General features: G+C 34.8%; 1 protein-coding gene across 2 annotated transcripts in view; it reads left to right on the top strand.

Moving 5' to 3' along the window:
- Positions 1 to 19,105: 19,105 nt before the first annotated feature.
- Positions 19,106 to 20,351, top strand: part of 5-HT1A (5-hydroxytryptamine (serotonin) receptor 1A) — an 891,027-nt gene continuing 889,781 nt past the window's right edge. Inside the window, exon 1 of one of the 2 annotated variants that reach the window (XM_073988641.1) lies at positions 19,106 to 19,417. The gene's annotated coding sequence lies outside the window, so the exon portion shown is untranslated. Of the gene's footprint in view, positions 19,636 to 20,351 lie in introns of both variants that reach the window. The other variant, XM_073988640.1, reaches the window with a different exon arrangement.

The raw sequence follows: 20,351 nt of genomic DNA, 5'->3' as shown, positions 1-20,351 counted from the left end.
TAAAGTTGAGTTTCATTAATTTTTCCGTTTAGAGTTATGCTTGATGATCGAAAATGTTTTGCAAGTTAAAAAAGAAAGCCAAGCACCCGAACCCACACAGTCACCAAATTACATGACCTGGTTTCGCTGTTAGTTGAGCATCTCTTCAGACGTATCGACTGTGGGATGGCTTCTCTGTCATAGAACTTTTGGTTTTTCAAATGCAAATGCGTTTTTATACATCCACGGATATTTGGCCGTTGAATTGTATTTTTTCATGACAAACGCTTTTTTGCGCTGCCTTTGAAATTATGAGTTGGCTTTGAACGCTAACACGCCGTGACAATTTTTTTTCATATGCTTTCAAGGACGCGGGTTCAAATCCTAGACGGGATCAGCCTGTTTTCTTAGTTTTTGAAATTTTGCCTGTTAAGGCGAAGATCATTTTTAATGCTTTTTATTAATTTTCTCGTCTAGAGCTAAGCTTGATGATCGAAAATTTTTGCAAGTGAAAAAGGAAAGCCAAGGACTCCAACCCACACAGTCATCCAATTTACTTGACCTGGTTTCGCTGTTAGTTGAGCAGCTCTTCAAACGTGTCGACTGTAGGATGGCTTCTCTGTCCTAGAACTTTTGGTTTTTCAAATGCAATTGTGTTTCGACAAATTTGGAATATTTAGAAGTGATTTACATTTTTAAAGATTTAAAATGAATACATGCATTTTTTGATTTTTGTCGTTGGGCGCATCCACTGTGCAACGGTCCCTCCCCATTTTCGGTGTATTGAAAGTTTCAGCATCATTATCAAACCTAAATGGATAAAATTTTACATTTAATGTTCGATGGCGGTATAAACCATTCCAGAAGAGAATTATCAGTGTAGTTTACCTTTTCATATAGCCCCATAGCACAGTGGATACACTTGTATGGAGAAAGTGACCAAAAATATTTCCCGTGTAAATATAAAGCTAATGTGCTGGGTACAGCTTTGTGCTGCTGCTAAGATTGTTACTGTATGGAACCATGAGCGAAGCATTCTCCCCTCATTCCCCACTGGAGGGGGTGGTGTATGGTACGAATTGTTTTATTAACAGCATATAATACAAAATGTCTTGATCAAAAGTACCGACCATCTTATGATGAAAAATAGGCATGGGGAAACAAAACAATATGCAAAAAAAACATAAAAACCAACCAATTTAGCAAGTTGAACATTTCTGTCTGAAAATTGGCAATACATTTAAAAAAATCTTATAGCGTTCATCCTGTAAGACGTACCACATACGTAAGTCGTATATAGAAGAATAATTCTAATATTTTAATGTACCTGGTCAGATATTAGAGTTATACCCTAATATATCCATAGAAACTATATTCTAGAAGCATCTTTATTCTGCGGCCCACCATTTAAAGCCTGGCACTAGATGGCACCTCTCGCACCTTAAACTCGCGACCTACATTGGAATATTAGTCACGATATGTGCACTGGTGGGCATCATTGCTAAAACTTTATGTCAAATTTAAGTATATGATCGAGTTGGCATTTATGTCAAATTTAAGTATATGATCGAGTTGGCATTACAAAGTACACTAAGAAAACATACAGCTAGCTGGAATTCCGCAACACATTAAAACACTATCTGTTAACAAAAACTAAGCTATTACCTTCTATTTCGAAATCCTTTATTATATTTTGCAATAAGTATTAGTTTCGCGATATTTTGAATATATTTACTTGCACGTAAATTGTAAGTTGTACTCACAACAAAAATATTAGTAAAATGTGCCGAATTGTGGAGCTATTTTGAAGACGTTGTACCAAAAATTGACATTCAGGATTTTATATTTGATTAATGGGTGGAACCACTGTGCATAGAAGGGTACTTCCCAATTTTCGGTATTTTCAAGGCTGTGGCCTCAATATTCCCCCGAAATTGCTGAAATGTTGTATTTTGTCTCCGTTGGGGGTATACACCTTTGCACCAGAAATTTGTCTTTATAGGTCCACGCTTTCATATAGGCCCCATAGAAGGGTACTTTCTGATGTTCGGTACTTTGAAGGTTGTGGCTATCCAACCTCAGTTGCTGAAATTTGGCACTTAGTTATCGTTGGGAATTTTAAAATTTCCACTTGAAGTTAGTCGGTATAGGTCTACGTATTCATAGAACGGTTTCTCCCCCTAGAAAGTTCCATCCCGATTTTCTATATTTCGAAAGTTTTAGCGACATTATAAAACTGAAATGGCTGAAATGTTGTACTTAGTCTTCGATTGGGGTATACAATATTTCAGAAGAGAATTTTTAGTATAGGTGTTCATATAGCCCCCACACTACGGTAACCCCGGTTTTCGGTATTTACAGTGTTTTATTTAACTTGCTTTGGGGCTGTATTCAAATCTGAACCATCTTCAAAACACTTTGGCCAACTTGTTTCTACACCGAATATCGCTGTACATTCCAAAATTCATTAATCTGGATAGAAAAAGTGTTTTCGGTGCATCGGTATAAGTCGACCAAAAATCTATATGGTAAGTACATCCAAATCTGAAACGATTTCAATAAAATTTGCTTAGCCTAGAAATACACCAAATTCCGTCAAATATTCTAAATTTCATCGAAATTGGACCGAAATAGCGTGCTTGGTGCTTCAATTACATCAACTGGGGCGAAACTAAATATGGGAGCTATTAAAGAATCTGAACTGATTCTCACCATAATTTTCGAAATTGTAAAGGAAATTTCAAAAGTATTTAATTACTTTAGGTCATGTATACAAATTTTCGTTTCAACCTATTGTTTGCTACAGTGTTAGGAATATTAAATCTTTTTCCAACATCAACGCAGACATATTGTTCAAATTAAGTAACATTTGCAGTATAATATCTATAAAATCCTTTTAGGACCTGATTTGAAATGCAAAACAAAAAGTGAATATTTTTCATAAAAACAAATAATATGCTACGAAATACATATGTCGAATTAATTTCAATTTTATATTACCGCTATAGTGGTGCTTGTTATGGCATTTCCGTTTGTTATATCATCGTACGTGACTATTGTCATTACATTGATAAATAAGCTCAATAGAGTACTTAACTAATAGAGTGAATAACATTTCAAATTTATAAGAGCAAAAATAATATAAATTTCGGAAATAACACATTCTTGCAGGTACTTGAAATTATTCAATAGATCTAATCTTTTCTGAAACAGACACTTTAAAAAAGGGAGTCACACTTATTCTTGCGTTAAGCAGAAGTTTGAAAAGGGGGTAGTAGTTGAGAATCATATTTTTATCCGATAATACACTATCACATAATGGCTTTATTCGTTTAATTAAAAATGTCTAGTTATTAAAAGTCCTACTTTTCCATTAAATGTTATTTTCTTATGCGATCTGAGTAGAGTTTGGGAATTCCCGACTTTTTTCATTACCGGGAAATCGGGAATAAACATTTCTCATTACCTGGAACCAAGGAATTCCCGGAACAATGAGAAATCGAGTTTGTGGGGCATAGACGTGACAGAAAGCAAACAAACAGGATAAACATAATCCTTATATTTATAGTTGTAGTCATTAGTTATCTCTTTGGAAGAATATTAAGGGTAAGAGAGCAATAGCAAACATGATAAACGATGATGCGCCAAAATTTTGAAAGCACCAATAAATCATATCGGGCAGCTGTTCAAGGATATAGAGGCGTACTTATGTGATACATACATACCATAGTGACATCCTACTTAATATACACGATTTGCCATTTACATATTATACAGTTTTTAATATTACATACATTAGTTTTGGAGAAAACAACGATTCGAATCGATCACAGAGTTTATATCTTAGCAAATTAATATCCTTTAAGAATGCCATTAAAAAGAATATAGACTGGAACAACAAGGAAATTATATGATGTTATACAGACTTCGAACTCCAGAAAAAACAATAACACTGTGCAACACTGGAAATGCAAACAACTTCTAATGGGCATTTTCTGAAAGTACATATTGAGACTACAAAAACCTTAATTGGGTTTTGTGTTCTTAGATCGGGTTTAGATTTTATGGCCTCATCTAAACCGACCTAAAATGAGCCTTTTTTCCAGTGATCGGACCTTTATCTCCGAAACTAATAAGAATTTTGCTTTGCAGTCTTCAGCAACATTGTAGCCCTAAAGTAGTAGAACATATTTGCCAAACAGATGAACTAGGAAAAGCTGCATCTAGCTCATCAAACTCGTTAAAATATAGAAAAGTTTACATAATTTCTGAAACTCTGGTCAGTAACAACTAAACTGTTGGAAGTTGAAACAAGTAACCATTCTAAAAATTTTCCAAATAATGTGACATCAATTCTTCAGAACATTCTGAAACTCTAAAATTGTTATTTCACATTGTTTAAGGGGTATTTCATAACATACCTTTTACGAAACTTATTTCAAACCATGTTCACACAGACTGTTTATTCTCATGTTGGGGATTTCTATGAATTATTGAAATATTTACCAAATTGTTTGCTATAAACAAGGCGATAGAGGCATTTTACAACAATACACTGTTCTGAAGAGTTGTGTATTACATTCCAGAGAATATTTTCCCAAAAGGTAACATTAAAAAAAATTTAACATTTTGGGAGATACGCTGCGAAATATACACAAAATTATATAATTTTTACATATATTATAAAATTTGCAGAATTTGCATGCAGTTTTTCAAGTTCATTATTCCTCCAAATATTTTCTTCTTGCTCTTATCTACAAGTTTGCTGCAGATGTCAAAACAAGATTCGTATTGGTTTCAGAGATACAGCCCAGATTTAATTTAAAATTTCGATCTTTATCCATGTTTAGATGAGGCCGAACCCGATCTGAGAAAACAAAACCCAAATATGGTTTTTGCCTATTGGTCCTCTACTTTCATAAAATTCTGGACAGAAGTTGTTTGCACGCGATTGGCTCAAAAATTTTGCACAGTGTAATCGAGAGGACCAAAATGTATGTCATTTATACGAATTATCGGAATTTTTACAATGGAAACTAATAAAATATCTACTTTACATTGATGCAAAGTTAGTTGGCGTAGGAGGACAAACACCGGAGATATCACAAAAATTGATATTGCATATTTCCAGGTCGCGCTTTAAGTCGGATTGTCACGAAATTTTGTTGGCTTATGGGGGACCCAGAGTGTAAGAAGCATATTGAGTTAGGTGATGGTCGGATAATATTCAGGGGTCGGAATGGACAAAAACTTATGTGGAGAAAAATTTAATTTTTTTATTCTTATGCGAATATCTCCGCTTCGAATATTCCAAAAGGAAAGTCCGTAAATGGAAGACGAATATTACCTTTATAATGATGCAAAATTGGTTGGCGTACATCCCAATTATCCATTTTTATTTGAATTGTATTGACGAATATCACAGCGTTTCAACAAAATTTACCTTTTTTAGTGAAGGCATTCTGAGCTTTAAATTGATCCCAATGGCGTTACCAATATTGGTCAAATACTAGCAATGTAGGTTCCTACGCTCAGATATCCCAATGAGTGGAATTTTATTTACATGACGGTGCTGTAATTTAATTCAAAATTTGGCACTGATGGTTATGTATCAGATTTATCTCAAAAGGCCCAAAACTATCCAAATGTTAATATTTTGAAGGTTTTATTTTAATTACTAATACCTCTGCCTCTATTAAAACATGCAAAATGTTTATCAAGAAGACCAAGACCAGTTGTGCGATTCTGTAACTCCTTAACGACAGAATTAACGACGAATGTCGGTAATTAACGATAATTTTCGGTAAGTGCAGTTCTGTATACAAATTTTAACAATTTTTGTCGGTAAATATTGTCGTTAACTAGCGAAAATTATTGTTAAGTTAACAACCAAAAAAAAGTAGTCGTTAAGTCTTAACGACAGTACATTATTGCAATATTTTGCTGATTTCTTTTGGCGATTTTATATGAACATATGTTACGATAATAAGGAGGGCACACAAGGTAAAGTCCGTCTTATTGAGAAAAATCTTCTTAAGGCATTTACATACATAGTTGTTAACTATGTAGGATAACATGGGGCAGCTTCGTCACTGTTATGCTTATGCCAGCGCCGATTTTATTGAACCTGCATAAAGATCACCAAAGAGAAATTTGTAGAACTTCGATTAACTCATAACTTTCCCTTGGATGATCTTTATGTAGCATCAATTAAATCGGCGGTTGCGAAAGCGCAACAGTGGCGATGATGCCTATGCTACCACACATATGAACGCTGCTCTATCCTTTCATTTAATTATTAAACAGAAAAACGCTAGTTAATGCTTCAAAAGAACTCACGTGTGGTACTGCTACGTAAGACCTATACCAATGTCATTAACACTATCTTTTTTTTGCTCAATGCCGTACTGGGGCGAAAACGTGTATAGTATTTCTATACCTGTATTGAACAGTCTGATTTAACATGGGGATTTCCCAATTTAACCGCTGTCTGAGAGGTAGGGGAAGTTCATATCTTAAACAAAATGATGTCTGGACTTCAGGGGGACTGGGAGTCTTGAGGAGCTAGCTTCAGTCAGTTGGGGGGTTCATGTCCCCTTGACGTCACAGCACCTACTCTCCACATAAACAAAAAGTTTTAATATAGACTCCCGTTTTGTCTTGACAAAAAAAAAAATTAAATACAAATCTGTTGAAACTTTACACAAAGAGCTGACTAATTGTTACCCCAACTGGTATGGATGAATTAAAAACTGCCTATCGTTATCCCCAGTCTTGAAATGGAAGCCGATTCCGGATGTTCTGGAATCGATAGCCTCGTAACCCAACCCATCCTTGGACTTAATGGCTTATGAATTATGAATAAGTCCCCAAACTCTGATAACTGTCGTCTACTCTCACATCCCTGCCGTAAAATCAAAGATACTTAAGCATTCATGGTAAATTGCAATTATTTATGGCAAAATATTCATTTATTCAGCAACATGCAAACAGGTTTCTAATAGTAAAATAGTGGGTTTGAATCGAACTCAGACATGTTTGAGAACTACAAAATGTATCTTAATACTTCAGTTAGATTCATAAGTGCAAATTGAATTGAAGATTAAATCATAAAAAGAATTTCTAACATAAGGGTACTCACTTAAATGTTGCGGTTGTCTAATATGAATTGAAACAAATGGTTTCGAAAATGATCGTAAATTAAAAAAATTTAAATAAGCACCATTAACTAACAATGATATATGAAAAAAATGATGGGAATATAATTGGTATGAATATCTAAGTTACCATAACAACGATTATTATCTATCCTTAAATTCTGTTTCGTTTTGCAAAGATCAATTCTAGTTTATCAACACAGGATTTAATTATTTTTTTTTTCTCTGTGAAACCTCGAATTTAAAATAGGTTTGTAATGATTTTAGTAATACCTATATGAATGATCTACTTAAATAGAGACATGGCATATAAACGCAAAATTTTAAAACAACAAGATTTATAATTCATATACGTTTTTCACTTACCACTTTCATCAGTCGATTTTAGATGTACGTCGAGGCCTCGATGAACTCGTTTCCGACGAATGTGGCTACAATAATTACTTGAAAAATTTTGCTGTATATATGCCAGGACAATATGGTTGTTTATACTTATTCTAATTCAACAAGTCTAAATTAATCCAAATTTGGGTTTCTTCAGGTATTTAATCCAGTATTATGATCCTGGTATCTTCCATGCACTGATAAGAATAAATTGTTACGGATTGGTGTTGGGCTTTATGATGCAATGCAATGATGCAATTAAAAGGTATATCCGCAACATTAAATATTAAGATTCTGGGGTTACTCTGCAATCTTAGATGGTTAAAATTGATTGCTGATGTTTAAGGCTTGGGATTGTAATCCCCGTTTTTGGTAATGATAATTGTATTTTAATTGCTCAGCCCTCTTCGTCGCGTGGTACCCCACTAGCCGTCGATGAGGCAAATACAAAAGTATACACAAGTAGGCTGTGGAATGGATTACACAATTGTATTAGATGAAATCTATAATTAAACTTTTGATGAAAAATTTACCTGAGCCTTTATAGGTTCGCTGGTTAAATATGGTTTCAAGTTGTTTTTATAGAATTAGCAAAATTAAGGTTATTTCAGGGATTCACGGTTCAGTTGCTTCTAAAGATATTAAAAGGCCACAACTTAGTTAATGTTTGGTTTTCTAAAAAAAATGTTCACTATTACCTCTGAATTTCAAGAATTTAGGAATAATCTCGTCTCTTCAATTAAACTGAATGTTACGAGGAGATTTAATTTATCGAATATGCTAATATACTTTGAAGAAATGCAACAAAATACACTTTCGATCTTGTACAGTTTCACTTTAAATTTCAATGCACTTGTGCTGTAAATTTCAATGTTGTGTGCTGTTTAACAATCACCAAGCAAAAGAACGATTGAATTTTGTTACTGAAACTTGGAGCTCTGCATACAAGTAGGGTAGGAACATGATAAAAGTCTCCACTGCTCTATCTGCTGAGAAACGGTCAGAATTGCAACGTTTACGGTTTTACCCTGGACTTTGATCTTTAACTCATTTCTTGACTACGGCACAATTAACCGAAAGTCGAAACAAAAGTGGCGAAAATATCATAAAAAAAAAACAGAAAAAAAAATATATATAAAAAAGACTTGAAATAAGTTTAGCCAGACTTGGGCTCGAACCCGGGACTACAGAATACGAAGCCGCAGTTCTACCCTCTGAGCCGTGTAAGTCTGTTTTACAAGGCAGAAATTTGTTGAGATAGATGCTGTGCTGTCGCTACGCACTAATACTAGTGCAAGGGGGAGTTGTAACGAATCGACCTGTTACAACGAACAACTAAATATAGAGTGTGGTAAAAGAGGGTAGAGCAAAACAATAATCGATAAAAATGAAAAATAAGACAGAACAAGAAAGAGGGAAGACTAAAGCGTAGGGCATAATTAGGTGAAGATATCAGTGGGCAGATTTTTACCTTACCCAGCAAACAATTTTGGTTCGGAAGTAGAAAATAATAAATGTTGAAGTTTCATGCGTATTGACATTCATTACATACCCTACTTTGTTCTGTGGTAATCTTATACATTTAAACTCAGCACAACTAGCATCCGAATGCTAAAAACGGCGTATAAGCTTTGATTTCCGAACTTTTCATAATCTCCGCTATTTAATGTGAACGTGAATTGAATATGTGAATATATAAACTCAAATAACGGTAAAGTGGATTCGCCAACATCCTAGCAGGGGCTTAAGTCATGTCAAAATTCAAATCTAAATAATCATATGGCGAAGATAACTATTTTTGCACTGCACTGAATATCCTTACAAAACCCCACAACGCAAAATACGACCACAACTTTTAATTAGAAAAATTTAAATGCCCTTTAAATAAAGGGTTTTGGGTTTTATCACTTTTTATTTTTAAATCACACACATACAATAAGCAGTGACCGTCATGGCATCGGTAGTCATGCTAAATTGACAGCATCCTAGCTGCACCACAACACCCTTGTATAATGACTTCTTTACGTAACAAGATGTAGGCTCGATTTCCTTGTACTCATTATATATACTTTTTTGCTGGCTATTTTGTTGCACATATATTCCTTGATGGCGAATGACATGTTTATTCATATCCTGAAATAAAACCACCAACATCTATGGCATGAATGTATTGGCCATTTAACTGCTAGAAATACATACATACACACTTGACACTTTAGAAATTCCTGGGTTACGCATGCTGGAATGCTTGAAGACACTTGGTTGCGCCACATTCCTTCAAATGGCAGATTTTTTGTACACCTTAAACGCTTTACGTTTTGTATTCGCGACGAAATAATGTTTTCAGTTTCAAAATATATTTTAACTAAAATTAAAATATAATAATTGACATTTTTCTTCACATCGATATTCGTCGGTATGAGTTAACGATTTCTACAATCGGTAACATAAAGTTACAGAATAACACAATCGTTAATTCAACCGAATATTTTCGTTAAATACCGATGTCGGTTCGTTATTTAAAAAAGTTACAGAATCGCACTACAGAGGCTGAAATGAAAAATATTTCCTTTATAATTTTTTCATTTGACAGTTTTTTCCTTTAATAAAGTTTTCATTTCACATTTTCATAGAAACAGAATTGAGCCCCAGCTTTCAATCAGAACCAAACAGATTATCGTTGGTAGTTAAAATAAAATTAATTATTAATTGTTTTGGTTCAGTAGTGCGATTCTGTAACTTTTTTTAATAACGAACCGACATCGGTAGTTAACGAAAATATTCGGTTGAGTTAACGAATGTGCTATTCTGTAACTTTATGTTAACGATTGTAGAAATCGTTAACTCATACCGACGAAAATCGATAGGAAGGAAATGTCAAATATTATATTTTAATATTAATTAAAATATATTTTGAAGCTGAAAACATTATTTCGTCGCGAGTACAAAACATAAAGCGTTTAAGAAGAAAACAATTAAGATTTTTGAAGGAATTTGGCTCAAATGTGTGTCTTTTGGATGAATACGGATGCCAGTAAAGAAGGATTTCTTAAGATGTTTTTATTGTGTGTGTGATTTAAAAGTAATAAAAGTGATAAAACCATCATTAATCTTTTTTAAACGCGCAGTTGTATTTTTTTAATTAAAAGTTGAGATCATATTTTGGGTTGTGGCGCTCTGTATGGAAATTCAGCTTTGATATTTGACATGACTTAAGCAGCTTCAGTGATCGTGGATCCACGTTACCGTCATTTGAGTTTATATATTCACATATTCACTTCACGCCCATATTAAATGAAATTTCTCATAGCGGAGAGTATGAAAAGTTCGAAAATTCAAGCTTATACGCCATTTTTAGCATTCTGATTGTTAGTGATGCTGAGTTAAAATCTATAAGATTATCACAGAACAAAGTAGGTTATAGTAATACTATTCACGTGTTGGCCTCAATGCTAAATTAAAGCCAACGAAAGCCTCCTAGAAAGATAGTGTTACGGACATTGGTATAGGTCTTACATAGCAGTACCACACTTGAGTTCTTTTGAAGCATTAGATAATGTTTTTCCTCTTTAGTAAGTAAAACAAAGGTTAGCGTAGTCTTCATATGTAGGGTAGCATGGGGCAGCTTCGCCACTGTTGCGCCTTGCCAGCGCCGATTTAATTGATGCTACATGAAGGTGGTCTAAAGGAAATTTATGAGTTAATCGAAGATCAAAGAGAACTTTGATGATCTTTATGCAGATTCAATAAAATCGGAACTGGCGAAAGCACAACAGTGGCGAAGCTTACCCATGTTATCATACATAGTTAACCCTTATGTAAACGCTTTAAGAAGATTTTTCTCAATAAGGCAGAATTTACCTTGTGTACACTCCTCATTAACATAACATATGCTCATATAACAAGTAAAAAAGTATCAGTCGGCTTTGCCGACAGAGATATACCCTCAGCATGTGTATATTGAAACTTTTTCCCAAAATACGTATTTATTTATGGGTTTTAAACATTTTGGGCGTTTGAACCGGCAAAAATGATGATTAGGATTAAAGATCAAAAGTTTTGCGGAAGAGATATTAAAAGGAATGGATCGACATTGACCGTTATGGAATTTGATCTCCAGCCACAACATATGGTGCCATAGGGGCGTTTTACACTCTTCGGACTCATCGTAATTGAGGCAGCGAATGCAAGTTGCTTCAACAAAAATCAAAGTGATTCGATAGCAGGTCTTAAAGTGAACTTATCCGAAATTTTGTGTGGGAGGTACCGGATGGAGTGGACTAATATAGTCCATATTTGAACCTGATCTATATCTAGTAGATATATTAGGATGTGTAAAGTATAGACCAATTCGGCCACTCCCTTCAAGAGTTACCGTACAAACAATTTTTCCGAACATTTTTGAACTTTTGTGGGGGAGGTACCTGAAGGAGTGGACCGATATGGCTAATCTTCAATCTCAAACTATGTTTGGACAAAATATTACTAAGGCCGAATTTTGGACCGAATCGGCAGATCCGTTCGAGAGTTATCTTGCGCTCCATCCACCTCACACGGTGTCATAGGAGTTTTTTGCAACATTCAGGCTATTATCTCAGGAAGTATGGACTTGCCCCTGATGAAACTTGTACCGTCGTATGGAGGGCAGTGAATACAAGTTGTTACAACAAAAATCAAAGCGATTCGAGAGCAGGTCCTAAACTGAGCTTTTTCCAAATTTTGTGTGAGAGATACCCGAAGGAGTGGACCTATTGAGACCATATTGAAACCTCATAGAACTCTGGTAGAAAGTTTACGTTATACAAAGTATGGACCAAATCGGTCACTCCCTTCAATAGTTATCGTGCGCACTAACTTTCCGAACATTTTCGAACTTTTGTGGGGGAGGTACCGGAAGGAGTGGACCGATGTAGCTCATCTTCGAACTTAAACTAAGTTTGGGCAAAATATTACGAAAGCCGAAATTTAACACGAATCGGTTCATCCGTTCGAGAGTTATCGTGCGCTCCAGCCAGCAGGACAGGCAGACAGACAGACAGACGGACGGACATGGCTAGATCGACTCCAAATTGTCTGAAACACATTTCGTCCAAACATACTTGGGGTCTAAAACCATTATTTCGATTAGGCACATTTTCATCGTATCAAAGTGTATATACCCTCCTTAGCCTAAAGGCTGAGGGTATAAGAACGCCGTTTTTAAAAGAAATCAACAAAATATTGCAATAATGTACTGTCGTTAAGACTTAACAACAACTTTTTTTTGGTTGTTAACTTAACAATAATTTTCGGTAATTAACGACAAAATTTACCGACAAAAATTGTTAAAATTGGTATACAGAATAGCACTTACCGAAAATTATCGTTAACTACCGGTATCACTAGGGTATCACATAGAATATAGTCTTTCCTCACTTGCTTTGAGTTGGGAGAAGTATGTTTTTCAACGAAAAAATGTTCAGCTACTGACGATTGCTAACCTACAAATTATTAATTATTTACTGTCAAGACGTTTTTTGGGCTGATCATCATCATATATTTGTCTACCAAAAAATCATTACCAAGTAACAACTTTATTCAGGAAATTGTTGGCAGAAATAACTACCAACAAAATTAATTGCGGATATCATATGAAAAAATTATATACATAAAGGCGTTCTTTATACCCTTAGCATTTATGCTAACAAGGGTATAGGAAAATTTGCATATTAATGACTAAAATAGCGTTTATTCTAGTTCTCAAAATAATATTTCCTGTTGCACGAATGAAAATATTCGGAAAAATTATGCGTACGATAACTCTTGAAGAAAATAATTACTTTGGTTCATACTTTGCACTTTCTACCATATATACATGGGGTTCCAATATGGACTCTATTTCGGGTACCTCACACACAAAATTTTGGAAAAGTTCAGTTTAAGACCTGCTATCGAATCGCTTGCATTCGCTGCCTCCATTAGGACCAGGGTTTCGGGGTCGAGGTAGTCTTGGCTTGACTCCGACTCCAGACGAGTTTTTATTACGACTCCCTGTCGACTCCCAGACTATGCACAAATTTTTAACTTTTTCCTATATTTTGCCTACATAGGCTAATGTAAGGAAAACCTACCTTACATATTCATTAGAAAGGGCATTCGTTCGAATACATTCGAACATATCACTATTGTTTATGCCGAATCTTACATTGAAAAATAGCAAAGTTAGAAAGTTTTGAGAAAATCTTTAGGCTTTCAAAATATATGAAAATGAAGGGACAATACAAATCATAACGCCTACATGCAATAAAAATTATAAGCAATTCATGACCAAGTTTCAAACTGGATGTAAGCCAACATTTTAGTGTGCTTAGCCTTAAAAGGAGACCCCAGTTGTAAATCTCAATAAAAGACATTTTTCATGATTGTTTTCCAAGAAAACTACTAAACTTTTTGGCGGATCTTTTCTTCATCTGAAAGAGAAAAACATTACGAAGTTTTGAGGCCGTCTACGAAACCCTGTTTTTATTAAAGCATTTTGCAGTGCCAGATCTAGCTGGAAAACTAATAAACCAATTGTGTTTTGTGGTTTTTTGTGGATTTCGAGAAAAACACAGTTTATATGCTGCATACAAAATACAATAAATTGTTACCATTCAACGCTCATACTAAGGCAATATTGTTCTGATCGACCTAAAAGTTTGACCATATATTCTATGCTATTTATACTTTCTACTTCTTTCTGCAAGTTATAGGTAGGGATCATCCCTTAAACTAAAATTCAGCGTTCACATTTTGAACTTTGTTGTGGAGTGGATAATTTTATTGAAATATTTGAGATATATTGTGTACAACACCCGGCAGGTAGGCAGGTGGATATTTTCTGGAACTGAAAAATTAGCACACGATGAGATTTCGTGCATGAAGATATTCTTCAAAAATGTTGCTAGGAAAATTTTATATATGGTCGGTCCACTAGGACAAGAAATGGATATTGTCATGCTTTCATTGTCCCTTATCACTTTTTCCCGATCCTTTCTCATGAAAACTCTATGATTATGTATTTAATTGAATTTCGTATATGCTATTGATTGTGTAGAAAACTCGGATAAACATGAACTATATCTGTTCCTGGTTATTTGAATGTCCACATCTAAAGCCTTCATTGAGTATATAATGAATTCCAGAAGAAAGATTCGCCGTTTGTCAGACTTCTGATTTATGGCGGGATGAATCTGTCGTTGACCAACAAAGACACATGGAGCTTGCCGCAGTTGCGGGAGGATTTGGCATATGCCTGTGATCTCCTGGGAGAATCAAAATTCTTTCGGTTCTTTCTTTCATGTTTTTTTTTGTGACAAAATTCGTCAGGATTTCTTCTTTGCTTGTGAGCACAAGGAAGAGCTTATAGAGCCTGCCTTTCAAATACGTGGGCGCCACCGTTTACCTATATGGGCTCATCCGCTGCCATTCCTACTGCCTTGTCCGCCATAACAACTGTTCCTTTACTTACCTGAGGTTACCATTTTTGCCATTTGTTACCAATTTTAACCTGCAAATCGTTCCTTAACCCCGTAAAGTGGCAAAACTGGAAGCAATTTTTAAGAGAGTAAGAGTGGAGAAAGACGAAAATGGCTTTCTCTTCTACCACAGGCTACCAGCAAAATTTCTGCAGGTAAAAAATGGCTGAACTGATTTTTCGACTTTTGTTTGACGAGTTTTTCACAATAAAAAAATGAACGAAAAACAGAAGAAAAAGTCGAACGCTGACAAAACTATATTAAAAACTGTGAAATAAAAGACGAAAATCGATTATTATGTTTCTTTTTGACATTGCTGCAAGATCTACAATTTTTCCGTTCTTTTACTTTTCTGGTAAAAATGTTCATGAGAGAGCAATTTTGAGCAATTTTGACACAACATAACAACAACATACAGATAACTGTAGACCCTATTCCCCAAGTAGTTTGAGTTGGTTCTTACAGATATTTTGGTATTGATGCAGGTATTTCTTCCGTGCAAGGGGTTAGGGTTATATCGCCCATGATCGGTCGCCAGAGCCTCGTTTGGGCAAACAGAGGACACCAAGTCGCCATTAGACAGTGGGTGAGGTTGACGTTTGAAGAGGATTGGCTGTGTGAACAAATATAATTATTCGTATTCGCATCACTCTTCCGCTTATCCTCCACAACGAATTTATGGTGCCCTAATTCAGAAGCGTAACCATTCTATTTTCATATATAGTTAATAGATTTTGCGAAATTTACCGAAATACATATACACACGGTTTTTTGAGAAAGTAACGAGTAAAACTGATAAAGGACAAGGAAAACGTGACAATATCGATTTCTTGGATATGGTAAACCTACATATAATTTTGGGTGGAACATTATTGTAGAAAATTTTATTTTGGTTTACTTTTTGATATAATAACATGGAAGAAACTGAGCTAGAAGGACAGCATATTCAACTGAAAGTTTCCTCATTTTATTTAACTGAAAACATGTAATCTAAAAATGATGAACCAATATCTTCAAACACAGATATACAGCTATTTTCTCAATGATTGATGGGGGCAATCAAAAAATCCATTATAACATAACTCAGAAATTTCAACTATGGGATCCTTTGGGTTTCTCAATTGAGGCTTTCATTCCGAAAAGGAATTTTCCACCCCCAGATGTTGCCTTCCATTTTGTGTCACAGGGTATTCAGTAAGATTTCCCATAGAGACCACAATATCTTTAATAGAAGACAAGACAAGATGACTTCTCATAAAAAAAAAAACAAGATAAGAATACCAATAGACCTTTGTGAGAAGACCAGTAAAACTTCTGACGGAAGAGGTTAAAGGTCCAATCTTAATTTGAATGTAAAGAATCAATTGGATCAACAAAATAGGTATTCATCGCTACACTACACTTCAGAAGATAGCAAATATCCTGTGAATTGCCCTTTAACTTAGTATAATATACCGTTTGCACATACGTTTTCTTATACCATTCTTTTAAAATAAATAATGATTGTTGGCTTTGTATTGTTGGACTGCAAATAGTTTCGGAAGCAGCCAAACTTCCTCATCAGTTCTCTTAACCGCTGACTCTGTGTCGATAAACAGGTCAATAAGAGAAGAGTGCGATGCAAAGACAGCATAAAAACAGTAGTGGGTATATGATTTTGATTATTTTGACTCAATTGTGCGGTCAACAGATTTAGGAGGATACAGAAAATTTCTCGTTCTGTTTAATTTTCTGGTCACTCTTATTGACCTGTTTATCGACACAGAGTCAGCGGTTAAGAGAACTGATGAGGAAGTTTGGCTGCTTCCGAAATCAATTAAATTACCCACTGTTAAACATTTTGTTTCTTCAAAATTTGAAGCAACAAAATATGGACTTTAGCTGAAATAAATACACAACAATAAATAATGATTTAAAAAAATTTCTTGTTCCAAATATAATATTTCTATAAATATAAAATTTGCCCAGAGTCGAATTATTTTTTTTTTCGACTCAGACTCCGACTCCGACTTCAGCAAAATTGCTCGACTCCGACTCGTAGACTCCATATTCGAAACCCTGATTAGGACGATATAAGTTTTTTCAAGTCCATAGATCCTGAGGAAATAGCCCGAAAGTTGTAAGAAATACCCATCAATGTAATGTTGGCTGCATTTCCTGAGCATTTGAGCCATGAAAAACTTGTCTACAAATGGCGTTGTAATACGCGCCGTTCAGATCGGCAATAGAAATTAGATCCCATATTATTGAGCCAATACAGGGGCACTACCAGGTCCTTTCTGGGATGTTTGAGGAACAATTATTATTATATCATGTTATTATGACAGCAATAATGTGTATGACGTATAATGGCAATGTGTATTGCCTGGTAAACTTTACCAGGTAAAGTGTAGAGTATTGTGTTTGCATTACTTAATAATGCAGGAGGTAATGATATCCATACGATATCCATCTAAAATATGATTCACTTTTGAAGTCAAATTTTCGATCGGTCAAAAATCATCCACATCCACAATTCTCTAGAGTAATGTTTTGAACCCCTATCTAAATCTAAACACCAAATTTCAGTCATGTGACTCAGACCGTCAAAATAACGAAAATCAGCGGTACCGTTCAATGGGGCTATATTAAATGGTGGAATTATACCAACAATTCTCTGCAAGAATATTTTGCACCCTTGGCGAAGACTAAATAAATGGCCATTGTGGGAAATATCCAAGTTTAGTTTTTAGTACAAATTTTAAATTCTGGAGCCATATTCTGAATAATTACGAACATGAAAAATTAAAACAAACTCTGGACCTCTCCTTTGATGCAAATTATATCAGTAATAAATGATGCAATTAGTTATATCAATAAGATAAATTCCGTGGAACATATTGCCAATAGCATGTCGTGTAGGGTATCAAATGGTCGGCCCCGTCCGACTATAGCCTTCTCTTACATGTTTTTATTTCGTTTAGGGTTTTTTTTAATTTCAACAACTTTTTTGGTTTTGCTTTCAGTGTTCTGGAGTAGTTAGTGAATGGAGTGCTACCTTCCATCCCGGTTGAGAGGTCTATTCACAGTTTAGTTTCTCCAATATTTGCAATTGCCTAACATACGAGTATGTATTTCTGTTGTCTTAATTTGAACTCTCAAAATAGTGTCTTATTATAAACCAAACAAACAAAAAAAATAAGAAAAAGAAAATTACGGAGTAGTCATCTGACTTTTCATAGTAGTTTTCCGCAATATTTCCCCCTCATTTTCCGTCCGGACTTGGGGCCAACAATTAAAAAATTCACTTTCAATTCAAATAAAACGGTCATTAAAAAATTCACCACATTTCACCATATAGAACAAGTAAAGAAAAAGTACATGTGTGTTTAGATAAATTATTATATCGAAAAAGTTATCTAAGCCAACAACAAAATACAACGAAATTTTGAGGGCAACAACAAGTGTGCCGGTTTGTAGAGATTTCCTAGAAAATAACAAAAATAAGCATTGAATTTTCTCTTTACCACGAATTAAAGAGAATTTTCACTTTCGTTAAGTTAAGAGAAAATGTTCGAAAAAAGACTGAAAGCTTTTTTTAGGGAAAAAGCTTGCAAGGTCTGTTGAAAGTTTTTCGTTTAACTAATGGGAATACACAACATTAACAAGCAAGCCACTCAATTCCCCAGAGAGTCAAAGAATTGTTTGCTATACAAGAAGGGAGATTTTCGTTTTCAGGAAGCTGGCAAGGCAATGATGACGTTGGAAACGATGGCCCTGTTGATGTTGTTGTCGTTGTTCATTTTCTACTCTCAGTGAAGTTTTTCGAAAATGTAAAACACAACACAACGAAGGGTTCAGATAAAAACACAGCTTGCAAAGCCCTCGTCCTGGCCACCACCTCCCAATTGCCGCAACACAACCTTTTGTCCCGTGAAAAACACGAATTGTAAAGCCAAAGCATACAGCGAAGGAACATGAACAACAAAAGGGAATACCAAGAATCACAGTCGATTGTTGTGTTGTGTGCGGCTATGTCAGGCAGTCGGTTCGCCAAAATGCCTGGCAAGGAGTTCAGTTATTTGTGATAAACATTTAGAGTTTATCATCAGTTTGCCGAATGGACTACGCGTATTTAGACGTGCGATTCTGAAATACTCCGGATTCATATTGGGAAACACATGCGATTTTGAGTGATGTGATAATGCCTAGCAAAACGTGTTGGATATGCAAATAAAATACGATTTTGAAAAAAATTAATTTTTTTAAAATAATTTTCGAAAGGAAAAAAATGTCGATGAAAATGTTCAAAGAAAAAAAATTAAAATTTTTTAATTGTTAAAATTTGTAATCTTGAAATATTAAATAATTTATAAATTGGGGAAAAGTCCTCAAATCTAAACAACATCAATAATAAAAAAGGTGAATTTTAAATTGTGATACAAATTAAATCAAAAAAAGAAAAATCTCAACTGAAATTTTCAAGTGTTGTTAGACATTCAATTGTTGCTCAGCACTCATTTCCTTTCGACGGCAGCATCGCTACTGTGTATTGTAAAAAAGTTTCCTGTGCTACTAACATCGATGCCTAGTGGCAAACATCCGTTTAACAGCCATTGTCAAGGGGCCATTGCCGGAAGGTATACTTGTTTAAAACGGAATTGTGTCTTACATTCTAACTTTGATTAAAATCTTCAAAGCATTTCATTGGTTTGTTAAAAAAAAAAATAAACAATGATTTTGAGTTTTCTTGTTTTTGTTTTGTTTCGCATGGTGTGAGCGTGTTATCCTGCGAATAGTTTTAAAGCTCATCATTAACGACCATGATGAGGTGTGTTTGTGTTTTTTTATTTGCTAAAGATGATGCGGATGTGCACAGATGTTGAAACCGCCATGAATATCTATGAATGTTGCTGCTGGTGCTACAACAACATGCAATACACGCAACTTAAACACAGACACATAGTACGCATTAAATTTCCACAATTTCCCTTTACTACTTGAGGGAATGAGTTCAGTTGGGGGAAAACTTTACCAAAGATAATCAATCAAACCCTACCGCAATGCTTTGCAAAACTTAACAAGAAACCAATGATAGTGGCAAAGGGGGTTTTGTTAGAGTACATCGATAGATTGGAAATGAATGATATGAGTAATTTATAAAATTAATTATTTAATGAAACGAAATATAGTACACATTGAGTATTGAGATTTTAAAGGAAAGGCATTTAATTTGTATTAGTGATATGATCCCAAAGGATCTATTACCCAAAATTACCCAAAAGAATCAAATTACTGAAAATGTTCGGAAAATCTCAAAGGGAGTAACCAAATTGGTCCATACTTTGCACATCGT

Source organism: Musca autumnalis, unplaced genomic scaffold (genome assembly GCF_047663935.1).
Source record: "Musca autumnalis isolate F117 unplaced genomic scaffold, ASM4766393v1 scaffold_5, whole genome shotgun sequence".
In the NCBI taxonomy this organism is placed as follows: Eukaryota; Metazoa; Arthropoda; class Insecta; order Diptera; family Muscidae; genus Musca; species Musca autumnalis.
This window is presented reverse-complemented; position numbering and strand designations above follow the sequence as displayed.